The 14938-nt window shown below is 42.9% G+C and overlaps 1 protein-coding gene and 1 pseudogene across 3 annotated transcripts in view; one reads left to right on the top strand and one right to left on the bottom strand.

The window, feature by feature from the left end:
• Window positions 1-6704: 6704 nt before the first annotated feature.
• LOC116564402 lies at window positions 6705-7362 on the bottom strand (annotated as a pseudogene).
• A 1937-nt stretch (window positions 7363-9299) lies between these two features.
• USP8 (ubiquitin specific peptidase 8) overlaps window positions 9300-14938 on the top strand; it is an 81659-nt gene continuing 76020 nt past the window's right edge. For 2 of the 3 annotated variants that reach the window (XM_032297491.1, XM_032297486.1), the window contains exon 1: window positions 9300-9441. The gene's annotated coding sequence lies outside the window, so the exon portion shown is untranslated. Of the gene's footprint in view, window positions 9573-14938 lie in introns of all 3 variants that reach the window. The other variant, XM_032297487.1, reaches the window with a different exon arrangement.

The raw sequence follows: 14938 nt of genomic DNA, 5'->3' as shown, positions 1-14938 counted from the left end.
CCTGAGTAGCTGGGATTACAGGCACGCACCACCATGCCCAGCTAATTTTTTGTATTTTTAGTAGAGACGGGGTTTCACCATGTTGACCAGGATGGTCTCGATATCTTGACCTTGTGATCCACCCGTCTCGGCCTCCCAAAGTGCTGGGATTACAGGCTTGAGCCACCGCGCCCGGCCCTTGATTAAATTTTTTAATTGACCTTCTCTCTGTGGAATGCAGTAGAGATTGGTAGAAAAAGTCTAAGATTATTTACACCTACTTTCTAACAACAATGATCTCATCTTCCTTTCTTTTTCTTTGTTCCTACTTCCCTTACTTCCTGACCTTTCTTCATTTTTCCCTCTTCCCTCTGTCACCATTTTCTTGCTAATGCAAACTTAATTTATCATTGCCTAAAGTCAGAAGTAAAGCACAAATATTAAAAAAATCTGGAAGAGGCCTGCCACGGTGCTCATGATCACAGGGCTTTGGGAGGCCAAAGTGGGAGGATCACTTGAAGCCAAGAGTTCAAGGCTGCTGTGAGGGCTGACTGTGCCACGGCACAACAGCCTGGGTAACAGAGAGAGACCCTGTCTCTGGAAAAGAAAATCTGGAAGAGAATTGAAAAAAATTACTTGTGTTTGAGACCAGCCTGGCCAATATGGCCCATCTCTACTAAAAATACAAAAATGAGCTGGGCGTGGTGGTGCCTGTAATCCCAGCTACTCAGGAGGCTGAGGCAGGAGAATTGCTTGAGCCTGGGAGTGGAGGTTGCAGTGAGCTGAGATCATGCCACTGCACTCCAGCCTAGGCAATAAGAGTAAGATTCCATCAAAAAAAAAAAGAAAGAAAAAAATAACTTGTGATATGAGTGTATTAACCTTAGCCATTCATATGCATTGTCAAATCTCTGGGTCTTCAAATTCTAACAAAATGCTCCTCTTTTTTTCATAATGCTAATATCTTACATGTCTGAGAACTAGTTTTCTTTTGGGGGCCAGTTGTTGAACAGTGGGGAGGGAAGAACTTTCTCCCCCACTTTTGATGTTTCTTCCTTGTGGAGGGAATGTAAGTAGTGTAACTCCTGACCTTCCTCCACCTCTTTATTAGCTCTTCCCCAGGGAAGTTATTTATTTGATGGGTAAATTTGAGATGTAAATACTTGAGTATGTATGCTCTGAATAGACACACACACACACAGCCCCAAGCCATGCTTCAGCCAGTCATAGAGCCAACTAACTACCAGCCAACGATAACAGCCACAAACAGCCAGCTGTGAGTTATATTACTAGGGATTTTCCACTGGATCATACCCAAGCAAGGCAAATGCCTAACTGTAGCCAATCAAGTAATTTCTTTACTTTTGCCTCCATGTGGAGCTCTCTGAAGTTATTCCTTTTCTTGTTTGTTTGTTTAGAGACAGAGTCTCACTCTATTACCCAGGCTGGAGTGCAATGGTGTGACCTCAGTTCACTGCAACTGCTGCCTCCCAGGTTCAAGCGATTCTCCTGCCTCAGCCTCCTGAGTGGCTGGGATTACAGGTGCATACCACCACACCTGGCTAATTAAAAAAAAAAATTTAGTAGAGATGGGGTTTTGCCTTGTTGGTCAGGCTGGTCTCGAACTCCTGACCTCAGGTGATCCACCTGCCTTGGCCTCCAAAAGTTCTGGGATTACAGGCATGAGCCACTGCGCCCAGCCTTTTGTTTTTTTGAGACAAGGTCTTGCGCTGTCACCCAGGCTGTAGTGCATTGGCATGATCACACCTCACTGCAGCCTTGACCCAGGTCCAAGAAATCTTGCCACCTCAGCCTCTCAAGTAGCTGGGACTGCAGGCATGCACTACCATGCTGTTTTTTGTTTGTTTGTTTAACTTCTTGGTAGAGACAAGGTCTCACTATGTTACCTAGGCTGGTTTTGAATTCTTGGGCTCAAGCGATCCTCCCACCTGAGTCTCCTAAAGTATTGGAATTATAGGCATGAGCCACTGCACCCAGCCTTGAACTTATTCCAGTTTTGAGTGCTGCCTGATTCATGAATATTACTCAAATAAACTGTTAAATTTATTTTGTCTGAAGTCTTCAGCAATGGTAATCATTGTCTTTAGGCAAGAAAAAAACAGATGGATAGAAAAGAATAAATGCTCAGTAAAGGAACCACAGGATACTTGTGATTTGGCTAAAAAATTTGAAATAAAAATTTGTATACAATGTTGCTAATTGTATCATATGAATAAAAGCCACATTTTTTCATAAATTAACATGTGATTCACTTCTTGCATTATTCTGGATAAACATATTTTAGTGACCTACAAAGCCCTATGTAATCTGTGCTCCATTCCCTTCCCAACCCTCCTGAGATCATTTCTTCTCAGATCCCACTCACTCACGCTATGCCAGCCATATGGCCTCCTTGATGTTCCTTCAGCACACCCACCTTTTCCGGCCTCACTGCCTTCACCTGTGCTGCTCCCACTGCCTTTTGCTCTTCTCCCACATGACTTGTTCCCTCTTTTCACCAAAAGCTCTATGGAAATGTCACTTTCACAGGGAGTTCCTCACTGACTATCCCATTACAAATACCACTGTTGCCTTGCCCAGCACTGCCTGCCCCGTGCCTGTCCCCGGTTTGAGGCTCGGTCCCCTTTGCCCATTTCCATCATTCTGTGCAGAAGTACTGCCAGTATGTCTCATTAACTACCCTACAAAGTTGCTGACATTGGCTTGGCCGCCTGGGGATGCGAGGCCCTGGACACTGAGGAGAACGAGATGCCAGGCCTGATGCATGTGCAGGAGCTGTACTCAGGTGATCCACCTACCTCGGCCTTCCAAAGTGCTGGGATTACAGGAGTGAGCCAATTTTTGTATTTTTAGTAGAGATGGGTCTCACCATGTTAGCCAGGCTGGTCTCGAACTCCTGACCTGTGATTCGCCCTCTTTGGCCTCCCGAAGTGCTGGGATTACAGGCATGAACCACTGCACCTGGTCATAAGTTTGTAGTACTCCAAGCTTTACTCCAAGCCACTGAAGGGTATCCGTATCACCAGCTGCCTGCATATGACTATGGAGATGGTTGTCCTCACTGAGACCCTCATTTCCCTGGCTGCTGAAGTGCAGTGTTCCAGCTGCAACATATTCTCCACCCAGGACCATGCAGCAGCTGTCATTGTCAAGGATGGCATTGCAGTGTACACCTGGAAGGGTGAAACGGAGAAGTACCTGGGGTGCACTGAGCAGACACTTTATTTCAAGGATGGGCTCCTCAACATGATTCTGGACATCAGTGGGGACCTCACCAACCTCATCCACACCAAGTACCCACAGTTCTTGGCGGGCATTAGAGACATCTCTGGTGAAACCCCATCTCTAAAAAATACAAAAATTAGTTGGACATAGTGGTGTACACCTGTAGTCCAAGCTACTAGGGAAGGTGAGGTGGGAGGATCACTTGAGCCTGGGAGATCAATGCTGCAGTGAGCTGTGAACATGCCACTGTACTCCAGCTTGGGCAACAGAGCAAGACTGTCTCAAAAAAAAAAAAAAAAAAAAAAACCCAAAAACAAAAAACCCACAAACAAACAAAAACGACTGTCCTTGCTAGCACTTTATACTGTTTTCTTTTTCTTTTTTATTTTTTGAGACAGAGTCTTGCTCTGTCTCCCAGGCTGGAGTGCAATGGTGGGATCTCGGCTCACTGCAACTTCTGTGTCCCGCTTCAAGCAATTCTACTGCCTCAGCCTCACAAGTAGCTGGGACTACAGTGCCTCCACGCCTGGCTAATTTTTGTATTTTTAGTAGAGATGGGTTTCACCGTGTTAGCCAGGCTGGTCTCGAACTCCTGACCTTGTGATTCACCCGCTTTGGCCTCCCAAAGTGCTGGGATTATAGGCATGAACCACTGCACCTGGCCATAAATTTGTAGTTTTTTAAGGAAAGGACTTCACAGAGAACAAGGCAGAGAGTAACACAACATCTGATTTTCAAAAAATAGTAGAATCAAACTTTGATATGGATTTGGTCAAATCATTGCTAAATGGCATCTTTAACATTATTATCCAACTGATTTATATCAGTTACATATTATAATTAACATTTAATGTTAAACGTTATCTTTAATATTATTCAACTGATTTATATAATTTGCTTTTTACTAGTCAAATACGTTGTTTTAAATCTTATTTTTTATTATAAAAGTAATACATGTTCACTGTAACAAGTGCAAATAATCTCTTAGATGGCCCATTCCCCAAAGATGATTGTTGTTAAACATTTACAGTGCCTTTCCTGACTTTTTTGTCTAAGCACATTTAAAAACCATGACTTTTGGTTTTAAGTGATAGCTCTGAATCCCTTTTAGGCCTAGGGTGTGGGAAATTATATTTCTACAGCAACTCAAGTGTGGAGTCCCTGGAAATTATTTTAAATAACACTTAAGAGATCATAGTAGCCAAAAAATGTGGGGAAATGAAAAAAGCGTTTTTAGCCGGGCGCGGTGGCTCAAGCCTGTAATCCCAGCACTTTGGGAGGCCGAGGCGAGTGGATCACAAGGTCAAGAGATCGAGACCATCCTGGTCAACATGGTGAAACCCCGTCTCTATTAAAAATACAAAAAATTAGCTGGGCATGGTGGTGCGTGCCTGTAATCCCAGCTACTCAGGAAGCTGAGGCAGGAGAATTGCCTGAACCCAGGAGGCAGAGGTTGCGGTGAGCCGAGATCGCGCCATTGTACTCCAGCCTGGGTAACATGAGTGAAACTCCGTCTCAAAAAAGAAAAAAAAAAAAAAAAAAGAAAAGAAAAAAGGGTTTTTAAAAATTAATTATTATTATTATTATTATTATTTTTCTTTCAAAGAGACAGAGTCTTTACTCTGTCACCCAGGATGGAGTTCAGTGGAGGAATTATAGCTCACTGAACCCTCAAATTCCTGGACTCAAGCAATCCTCCTGCTTCTGCCTCCCAAGTAGCTAGGACTACAAGCATGCGCCACCGTGAGTGGTTATTTACTTATTTTTTTGTCCTTTCCTGCTGGCAGAATGGTTAATTTTTAAATATGTTTTAGGGATAAGTTCTTGCTATGTTGCCCAGGCCTCAAACTCCTGGCATCAAGCAATCTATGCACCTCAGCCTCCCATAGTGCTGGAAAAATCAGCCGAAAAAGGTTTTTGTGGAGGGAGTATGATCAAGAGAAAAATCATGGAATGTGTTCGAAAGAGATCTAAAGGGCCATAGAAGTTAAAAGGTTGAACTCTAGAGAACAAAACATAAAGTATGGAAAGGTTCTTTTTTTTTCTTGTTGAGACAGAGTCTCGCTCTGTCAACCAGGCTGGAGTACAGTGGTGCAATCTCGTCTCACTGTAGCCTTCCCCCGCTGCCCCACCCCTGCCAGGGCTCCAGTGATTCTCCTGCCTCAGCCTCCTGGGTAGCTGGGATTACAGGTGCACGCTATCACCTCTGGGAAAAGTTTCTTTAAAACACACTTGGCTGGGCGCAGTGGCTGACACCTGTAATCCCAGCAGTTTAAGAGGCTGAGGCGGGCGGATCACGAAGTCAAGAGATAGAGACCAAATACAAAAACTAATAATGTGGTGTAGAAAAAAAAGGAAAAAAAAAAAACTAGCTGGGTGTGGTGGTGAATGCCTGTAGTCCCAGCTACTGGGGAGGCTGAGGCAGGAATCGTTTGAACCCGGGAGTTGGAGGTTGCAGTGAACCAAGATCGTGCCACTGCACTCCAGCCTGGCAAAAGAGTGAGACTCTGTCTCAAAAAAAACCAAAAAATAAAAAACAAAAACCAAACAAAAAAAAATTTGACTTTGGAACAAAGTCCAAATTGTTCCCCTGATATCATCCTTTGACATTATGTTCATTTTGGTTATCTTAGTCTTTTTTCAGACTTTGTCTTTAACAGAGAATTATCTAAAAGCCCTGGCTAAGTTAATGCTTAAGAGTGTGGTCACAAATAGATGGCTTAGATCTTATTTGTTTTGCAGTGTTTGTAAATATTTTTAAGTAGACTGTTGTTGCCAACTAACATAATCCATATGCATATGGATTATATATATATTCCCCAAATTTAAAAGCCATAGTTTGGAGACTTTTCCCACACACAAAAAAATCAGAAAATTGGCAACACTCTGCCCCATTTCCACAAGGCAACAATTTAGACAGGCCATGAGCGCTCCACAAGGCCCTAATCCCCACCACTCTTGTCTTAAACAAATCCAGTCAATTCTATGCATGTTACATATGTATGTTGCTGTACTTCTCCTTCCTGCCTGACCCTGGAAGACCCCTGTCTCAGTCTCTCTCAACATGTCTGAGGGACTCAGGGGCAGGTGTCAAAAGTGAAGGCTCTCGTCTGGATTTAATGACCTGGGCCAGCTTGCAACAGCAGGTAGTGTTTTGAGCTTTAAGCTAACAATTTGGATTTTCAGTCATGTTTTCGTTCCCCAATGAAATAGAAAAGGTTTATTTCAAAGAGGACAAGAGTACAATAGCTGCAACATACATACAACCTATTTAGTTTTACTTGGGAGTGGGAATCAGGAAACCTGAGTTCTGTTTCTGACTTACATTGGATAAAGAAGGGTAGTTAAGCTGTCCTTATGTCTCTTATCAAATGGGGAAAATACTGCTGTAGTTCAGTTTGGGGAGTTTTAGATTCTAGGAAAATGGAAATGCTATTTGAAATCAGATTGAACTTTGAAACTTGTGTTTGTTTTTCAGGCACTTTTGGAACTTTACTGGATGTTTTATGTGTCTAGTAATTGGCTGATAGTAGATATTATTACTCTGCCCCTATATTGGGATGCAAAATAGCAGAAATCATCCAGTCTCTGCTGGTACTTTTAGCAAAGACTTTACCATAGTAATCAGTTCATGAAACTCTGTGTTCTGTAAGTGGCCACAGTCAGTGAATTTGTACAATTTGGTTTCCAACCTATCAGCTACTTCGTGTCGTTCCTTCCAGCGAAGGAATGGGTCATCAGTGGCACCAAACTACACAATGTGGGGGTAGCTGGCCTCGATCTTCTCCCACTGCCAGGAGCAGTTGAAGTATCCACTTACACACTCATTTTCATCACCAAGTCTGACATGTATGCAGACACGAATACAATAGCATATACTCCATGTGTTTCTGCATACCTAATGGCTGCGATGGCCCCAGCACTGTGGATGATGATGATGGTCTTCTCATCACAGTGCAGCCCCACCTCCATGAAGGGCAGCCAGATGCTCTCTCCTGCTGTAATTGGGTGGGGCATGTTTTTAGCCAAACACTGGAAACCAGGTATCTGCTCCAGAAACTTTTTCACCCAGCCATGGGTGACCACATCCTCACCTCCATTCCCGGGAATGATCACTGACTTGCTAGGTGAAGCCATGAGTACAGGGAGACTGAAGTTTTAGGAAGTGGGGGAATTCCACTTACTGGGGGGAATTTCAGCAGAGTTACATCAAAACAACAAAAATAACTTCAGATGCATAGTGCAGAGACCTTTCTGGGACCCCATCATCAGAGATTTTTTGTCATTGGTTAACTCATTCCTATGACTTCTACCTTCTTTCACCTCACATTCTTGCCCTCTTCTCTCTTAGATTGTCAGTGCAATTCTTCTCTCTCTTTGGTTCCTACTTCCAGGTTCAGCCACTAGGTTTTTCTTTGCATGTCCAAATTCATCAAGGTGCTCAGTAGGAAAACAAAAACAAAAACAGAAACAAAACTTTCTTACCTAGAACTCACCTGTTTTAATACATTTTCATATTGCTATAAAGAACTACCAGAGACTGGGTAATTTATAAAGGAAAGAGGTTTAATTGACTCACACTTCAGCATGGCTGGAGAAGACCCAGGAAACTTAAAATCATGGCAGAAGGTGAAGAGGGAGCAAGACACCACAAGACAGCAGAAAGGAGAAATGCCAAGCGAAGTGGAGAGAGCCCCTTATAAAACCATCAGATCTCATGAGAACTCACTATCACAAGAACAGCCTGGGGGAACTGACCTCAAGATTCAATTACCTCCACCTGGTGTCTCCCTTGACAAGTAGAGATTATGGGGATTACAATTCAAGATGAAATTTAGGTGGGGACAAAGGATAACTATATTACTATCCTCAAGAGAAAGATACAAGTTTTGCCTTAGTTATCAAAAACGTTAAGACTTCCTATTTATTTAATAGCTTGAGGTATTACATTTAGTATATCAGTGTTACATGTTTTGGGGAAGCAAATAGTGTATAACTTAAGTATAAAATAACTACAATAATGTTTTGCATGTATTTCATCGTAATGGAAGCGAAATTACCATGTATTTTAAGACTACTACATACTATATGTGAAGTATTGTTTGCCTCTTTATTTGTTCGTTCATTTGTTTGAGACAGGGTCTTGTTCTCTGGCCTAGGCTGGAGTATAGTGGCACAATTATGGTTCATTGCAGCTTCAGCCTCCTGGGATTGGGTGATCTCCTGGCCTCAGCCTCCTGAAGAGCTGGGACTACAAGTGCACCGAACCGGGGCTGGCTAATTTTTCTTTCTTCGTTTTTTTTTTTTTTTTAAGATGGGAGTCTTGCTCTGTCACCAGGCTGGAGTGCAGTGGCCGGATCTTGGCTCTCTGCAACCTCTGCCTCCTGGGTTTAAGCGATTCTCCTGCCTCAGCTTCCCAAGTAGCTGGGATTACAGGCATGTGCTACCATGCCCGGCTAATTTTGTATTTTTAGTAGAGACACGGGGTTTCTTCATGTCTGTCAGGCTGGTCTCGAACTCCTGACCTCAGGTGATCCACCCGCCTCGGCCTCCCAAAGTGTTGGGATTACAAGCGTGAGCCACAGCGCCCGGCCTAGACGGGGCCTTTTAAGTGACGTTAAAAATTGTACATAAAATGTGTTTTAGGATAATGCCTATTTTTCTTTGACCAAAGGCTTTGTTTCAGAGAATGTTTAGCCAGAAATAGAGGGGAGTTAAATCCCTTTTTACGTTTTTTCTATTTCCAATCTGAAGAGGAAAATACGTAGCAAAAGGACGCAAGAGCAACCTCGCTTCTTCCACAAGGCGAAGCAACATCAGGGTTGCCTGGCTGCCGCTGGGCTGCAACCCGGAAATGCAGGGTTAGGTGCGGAGGGTAAGGGATCGGCCAACTAACGTGACCTGGCTCAGAGAAACCCCGCCCCTGCCACCACCGCCCACCCATAAGGTCCTCCTCGATCCTCCCTCGCCCCTCCGCGCCGTCCTCACTGAAAGGGACAGGGCGGTGTAAATAGAGTAACGAGAGAGCGCACGCGAAGCCCCGCCCCTGCCGTGACGTCTGGAGACGCGACGCGTCGCCACGCAATGCAAATCGGGAAAAGGGGATGAGCTGGGCTGGCTTCCGTCCGGGTAGCCGAGGCTAATTCTCCCTTGAGTTCCTGGGAGATGGGCCTCTGGCAAGAAGGTTGGCGTTAGTGAAGCGCGCCTGGCGCCTCGGTGAGTGCGAGTCTTGGGCCCTGGTATGTGTTCTCTGGGAAGTCGTCCGGTGCGAACCCCGTCTCCTACCAGCTGCTGGTCACCCGGGAGACAAGCCCTGTCCTCGGAGAGGGGTGGGACAACTCCAAAAGGTAGAACCGGCTTGTGAAGAGGAAGGGCCCAACCTTGAGTCTTTTACGCCACTCACCTGGGGTTGCCCAGCGAGTTTCGTGTGGTTTTTCGGTTTTAAAAGGTGGCTTTGACCATTCTTCCCTTCTCTTGGTCACTTACACCCGACTTTGACCTCTTTCCTCTGCTTCCGTTTTAAAAATTTTCTGCCATCTGCTTACAATCCAAGGCCTTACTACAGCTCCTCAAACTGTTTCCCAGTTTTCTCCTCTTCCCCAGTCACACTTGATTTTAGTGAAGTTTAAGTATGTGTTTAAAGACCCTATAAGCTTATCAGAGTTAAAACTGTAGAAGCTTTTTTCATCCACCCCCCCAAAAAGTGCCTTCCATCCTAGAGTTGTGGGACAAGTTAATTTCACTGGCACTCCACCTTGGAAATTATCAGAATCCTTACTTGCAGTGATATGCATTTATATATAAAGCTACAGATCACCCTCCTGGGTTTATTTCTTGCCTCCGGTTCCTTCTGTGACCTTGAACAAGTCACTTAATCACTAACAAAATATTTACCTGACACGGCGGTGTTGCAGAGCCTAAGGAATTTAGTATTTGTTAAGAGATCTGAGGGTTTCAGATGAAAGGGATTTATATCTAAAGGATGTTACCTTTTCTGAATCTGCAAAGCATTCCTAGTTTTGTTAATATCCTGCTGCAGCTGTTAAAAATGCCAAGTGGTATTTGTTAAGGAAGTATTCCTGTTTTAGGCTTGTTCTGCTGCGGCTTTGCTTTGTAAGCAGATTTTACATTTCAGCCGATTCTGTTTAAGATTCGTTGGGTGAATGTCATTCATGATGGATTTGAGTAGTTTCTCGTTACAACATGTCCCTGGACCAGTAAGATAGACATAATATCGATTGTATTATGTCTTTATCATGTTGATATGGCTGCCTTGAAATATGTATTCCTTTTCTTGTGATACGTTGGATCCAATTTAATATTAGTAAAGATCCTGTAGTAGTAAAAAAAAAAAAAAAAAAAAGTACACCTGTCATTAATGAAATTTTGCACATATGCATGTATTTTTTTTTTTTTTTACAAAACAAGGTATAAGAAAAACTATAATGTTTTAAAGTTGCCTTTTTTTAGCATTTCATTTTTTAATATATTTACTTGAACTTTATTAATCATTATGGACATTCGTTTATTAACGTGGACATGGCCGGGTGCGGTGGCTCACGCCCGTAATGCCAGCACTTGGACAGATTACCTGAGGTCAGGAGTTCGAGAATGGCCAACATGGTGAAATTTCGTTTCTACTAAAAACACAAAATTAGCGGGGTGTGGTGGCACATGCCTGTAATCCCAGCTACTTGGGAGGCTGAGGCAGGAGAATCTCTTGAACCCAGGAGGCAGAGATTGCAGTGAGCTGAGGTTGCACCATTGCACTCTATCCTGGGTGACAGGAGCAAATCTCTGAGAGAATACAAATAAAAAATGTGGACATAATGAAAAAGAATTATAATGGCTTTTGGATAAGACAGTTGGAAAATAAAGCCAGTACATCAAATTTTTTTCATAAGTCTAACGTTATACTTTATTATGAACTTTTTTATGAGCAAATACACTCATTTATAGAAGTGAAAGAAAAAAAAAGTCTTCAGGTATGTGTTGCTAATAAAATTGGATAAAATTAAGGAAACATTTAAAAAATGCCTTGTCCAAGTTACCTATTGCTGTGTAACAAATCACTCCAGATATAGTGGCTTAAAACTATAGTATCTCTCATGTTTCTCTGGCTTGCCTGGACTTAGCTAAGTGGTTCTCACTTAGAGTTTAATGCATTTGTATTCAGATAAGCAGCTGAGTTTAAGAGTCATCTGAGAGCTCACTGGGCTGGACATCCAAAATGGCTCATTCATGTGAAGGCAGTTGATGTTGGCTAGGAGTTCAGCTGGACATGTCAACTGGAATGCCCACACGTAGACTCTTCACTTGACTTGAACTTCTAAGAGTGTGGTGGCTAGGTTCGAAGAATACATGTTCGAAGAGGCAGGAAGTAGAAGCTGCCAGTCTCACAAAAAAGCCTGAATCCGAAATTGGCACAACATTACTTCCAACATACTCTGTTGGTTAGAGCAGTGAAAGACCGGCGTCCAGCCCTTACCTTTGAAGGGAAAAATGTCAAAGAATTTGTGGCCATCCTTTGCCTACTATAATTTTGATGGCAAAGTTGTATTGGACTCTAGTTTGCATTTATATAGCAAATGCAGAATAAGGTAATAAGGTACACTTCCAATTTCTTTAACCATAATGCTTTATGTCTTAATGGCATATTACAGTCTTCAAAGCATGTTTTTGTACATTTTTTCACTTGATACCTGTGGTATCCCTATAGTAGTAGACAAATCATTCCTATTTCATTTTGCAGATGAAAGTAAACTGAAGAGTGGTGGTGGTGGTGTTGGGAGTGATTTATGGAATTTGTTCAAAGTCATATGATTAATAAATGGAAAAGAAGGCCTACAATAGGTCCATAATAAATTTATTAGTACTAATTGATGAAATATTAAATGTATGGTAGTCTACATTTATAGCCACACTAATTTTTTTTTTTTTTTTTTTTTTTTGAGATGTAGTCTTGCTCTGTCGCCCAGGCTGGAGGGCAGTGGCATGACCTTGGCTCAATGCAATCTCCTCCTCCTGGGTTCAAGAGATTCTCCTGCCTCAGCCTCCCTAGTAGCTAGGACTACAGATGCCTGCCACCATGCTCAGCTAATTTTTGTATTTTAGTAGACATGGTATTTTGCCATGTTGGCCAGGCTGGTCTTGGACTACTGACCTCAGGCGATTTGCCCACCTCAGCCTCCCAAAGTGCTGGGATTATAGCTGTGAGCTATCTCACCGGGCCTTTTTTTTTTTTTTTTTTTTTTTTTTTTTTTTTTTTTTTAATTGATTCAGACAAGGTCTTGCTCTGTCGACTAGGCTGGAGTGCAGTGGCATGAACTTGGCTCACTGTAACCTCTGCCTCTTGGGCTCAAGTGACCCTCCCACCTCAGCCTCCTGAGTAGTTAGGACTGCAGGCACACACCACCACACTTGGCTAATACCATACTAATTCAAGTAAAGCAGTTCTCATGTACAGTGAATAAGGCTTAACTAAGCCTTGTCTCTTTTGACTAACACATTACAATGTAGTTTGTTTTGTTTCGTTTTTTTGAGATGGAGTCTCGTTCTGTTGCCCAGGCCAGGGTGCAGTGGCGTGATGTTGGCTCACTGCAACCTCTGCCTACTGGGTTCAAGCAGTTCTGCCTCAGCCTCCCGAGCAGCTGGGACTACAGGCACATGGCGCCATGTCCGGCTAATTTTTTATTTTTATTTTTATTTATTTTTTTATTTTCCGAGTCCTCTTGATGGCAGATTTTTTGTATTTTAGTAGAGACAGGGTTTCACCATGTTGCCCAGACTGGTCACCAACTCCTGAGCTCAGTCAGTCCGTCTGCCCCTGCCTCCCAAAGTGCTGAGATTACAGGCGTGAGCCACTGCGCCAGCCTACAATTTAGTTTTTAATAATACAGCAGTCTTCTCCTTATCTGCAGAGAATGTGTTTTAAGACCTCCAATGAATGCCTGAAACTACAGATAGTACTGAACCCTATATATACTATGTTTTCCCTATTTTTACATCTTTATGATAAAGTTTATAAATTATACACAATAAGAGATTAACAACAAAAATAATAGAATAATTACAACAATATACTGTAATAAAGGTTATCATGCCTGTGGCCATAACTTTTGGAACTTGAGGTGTGACAGCAAAACTGGCACAAATTTCTTTTTCCCTTCGAAATTTTGCAGATGACAGATTCTTACCATAGATTTTAGCAACCTCAGCATGAGTTTTTTCTTATTAAGTCAAGAACTTTCACCTTTTTGCCTAAAGGAAGCAGTTTACAGCTTCTCTTTGGCATATGTGAATCTCTGCTCTTACACTTTGGAGCCATTATTAAGTAAAATGAGGGTTACTTGAACGTAAGCACTGTAATACAGCTGTAGTCATTCTGGTAACTGAGACAGCCACTTAGTGATTAACAGGCAGGTAGCATCTGCAGTGTGGATACACTGGACGAAGGGTTGATTCATGTCACAGGCTGGGCGAAGTGAGGTGGTACACAATTTATTTTATTTTATTTTATTTATTTATTTTTGAGACGGAGTTTTGCTCTGTTGCCCCGGCCACAGTGCAATGGGGAGATCTTGGCTCACCACAACCTCCGCTTCCCAGGTCCAAGCGATTCTCCTGCCTCAGCCTCCTGAGTAGCTGGGATTACAGGTGTGTGCCACCATGCCCAGCTAATTTTTGCATTTTTAGTAGTGATGGGGTTTCACCATGATAGTCAGGCTGGAGTTGAACTCCTGACCTCGTGATCTGCCCACCTCAGCCTCCCAAAGTGCTGGGATTACAGGTGTGAGCCACTGTGCCCAGCCAGTGGTGCACAATTTAAAACTTACGAATTATTTCTGGAGTTTTTTATTTAGTATTTTTGGACTGTGGTTGACTGCAAGTAGCTGCAACCATGGAAAGTGAAACCATGGATAAGGGGGGACTACTGCACTAAATTCTGAAACATACCAATAATGATGTGAACCTGCCTGTCTTTTTAATAGAGTGTAATGAAATAATTACACATTATAATACCAATTTCAAAACAAAAAAGTTATGGGCATAAGAATCCTGGAGGTGTTATTTTAATTTGTCAATCACAGAATTGTAAACATGAAAGTGATTTTGAAAAATTTTGGTAGGTTGATTTGGAAACAAATTGTTGCCTTCACATTCATATTACTTTGTTGCTTCTAGCAGCATGTTTATATTCATTCTTATGTTCATGGTTCCCACTCTTGACTGCATGTTATAATTAATTTGGGAAGCTTTTTAAAAATACCTATGTGGGTGAGGCGAGGTTGGCTCATGCCTGTAATCCCAGCGCTTTGAGAGACCGAGGGAGGAGGATCCCTTGAGCCCAAGAGTTTGAGACTAGCCTGGACAACATAGTGAGAGTCTGTTTTTTTTTTCTTTTTTTAATATATGAATAAGAAAATAAATACCTGGGCTGGGCGCAGTGGCTCACGCCTGTAATCCCAGCACTTTGGGAGGCTGAGGCGGGTGGATCACGAGGTCAAGAGATCAAGACCATCCTGGTCAACATGGTGAAACCCCCATCTCTACTAAAAATACAAAAAATTAGCTGTGCATGGTGGCGCGTGCCTGTAATTCCAGCGACTCAGGAGGCTGAGGCAGGAGAATTGCCTGAACCCGGGAGGCAGAGGTTGCGGTGAGCCGAGATCGCGCCATTGCACTCCAGCCTGGGTAACAAGAGCGAAACTCA

Source organism: Sapajus apella, unplaced genomic scaffold, assembly GCF_009761245.1.
Source record: "Sapajus apella isolate SASKATOON/1434 unplaced genomic scaffold, GSC_monkey_1.0 scaffold37, whole genome shotgun sequence".
Taxonomy (NCBI): domain Eukaryota; kingdom Metazoa; phylum Chordata; class Mammalia; order Primates; family Cebidae; genus Sapajus; species Sapajus apella.
Note: the sequence above shows the minus strand (reverse complement) of the source record. Positions and strands in the feature narration are given on the sequence as shown.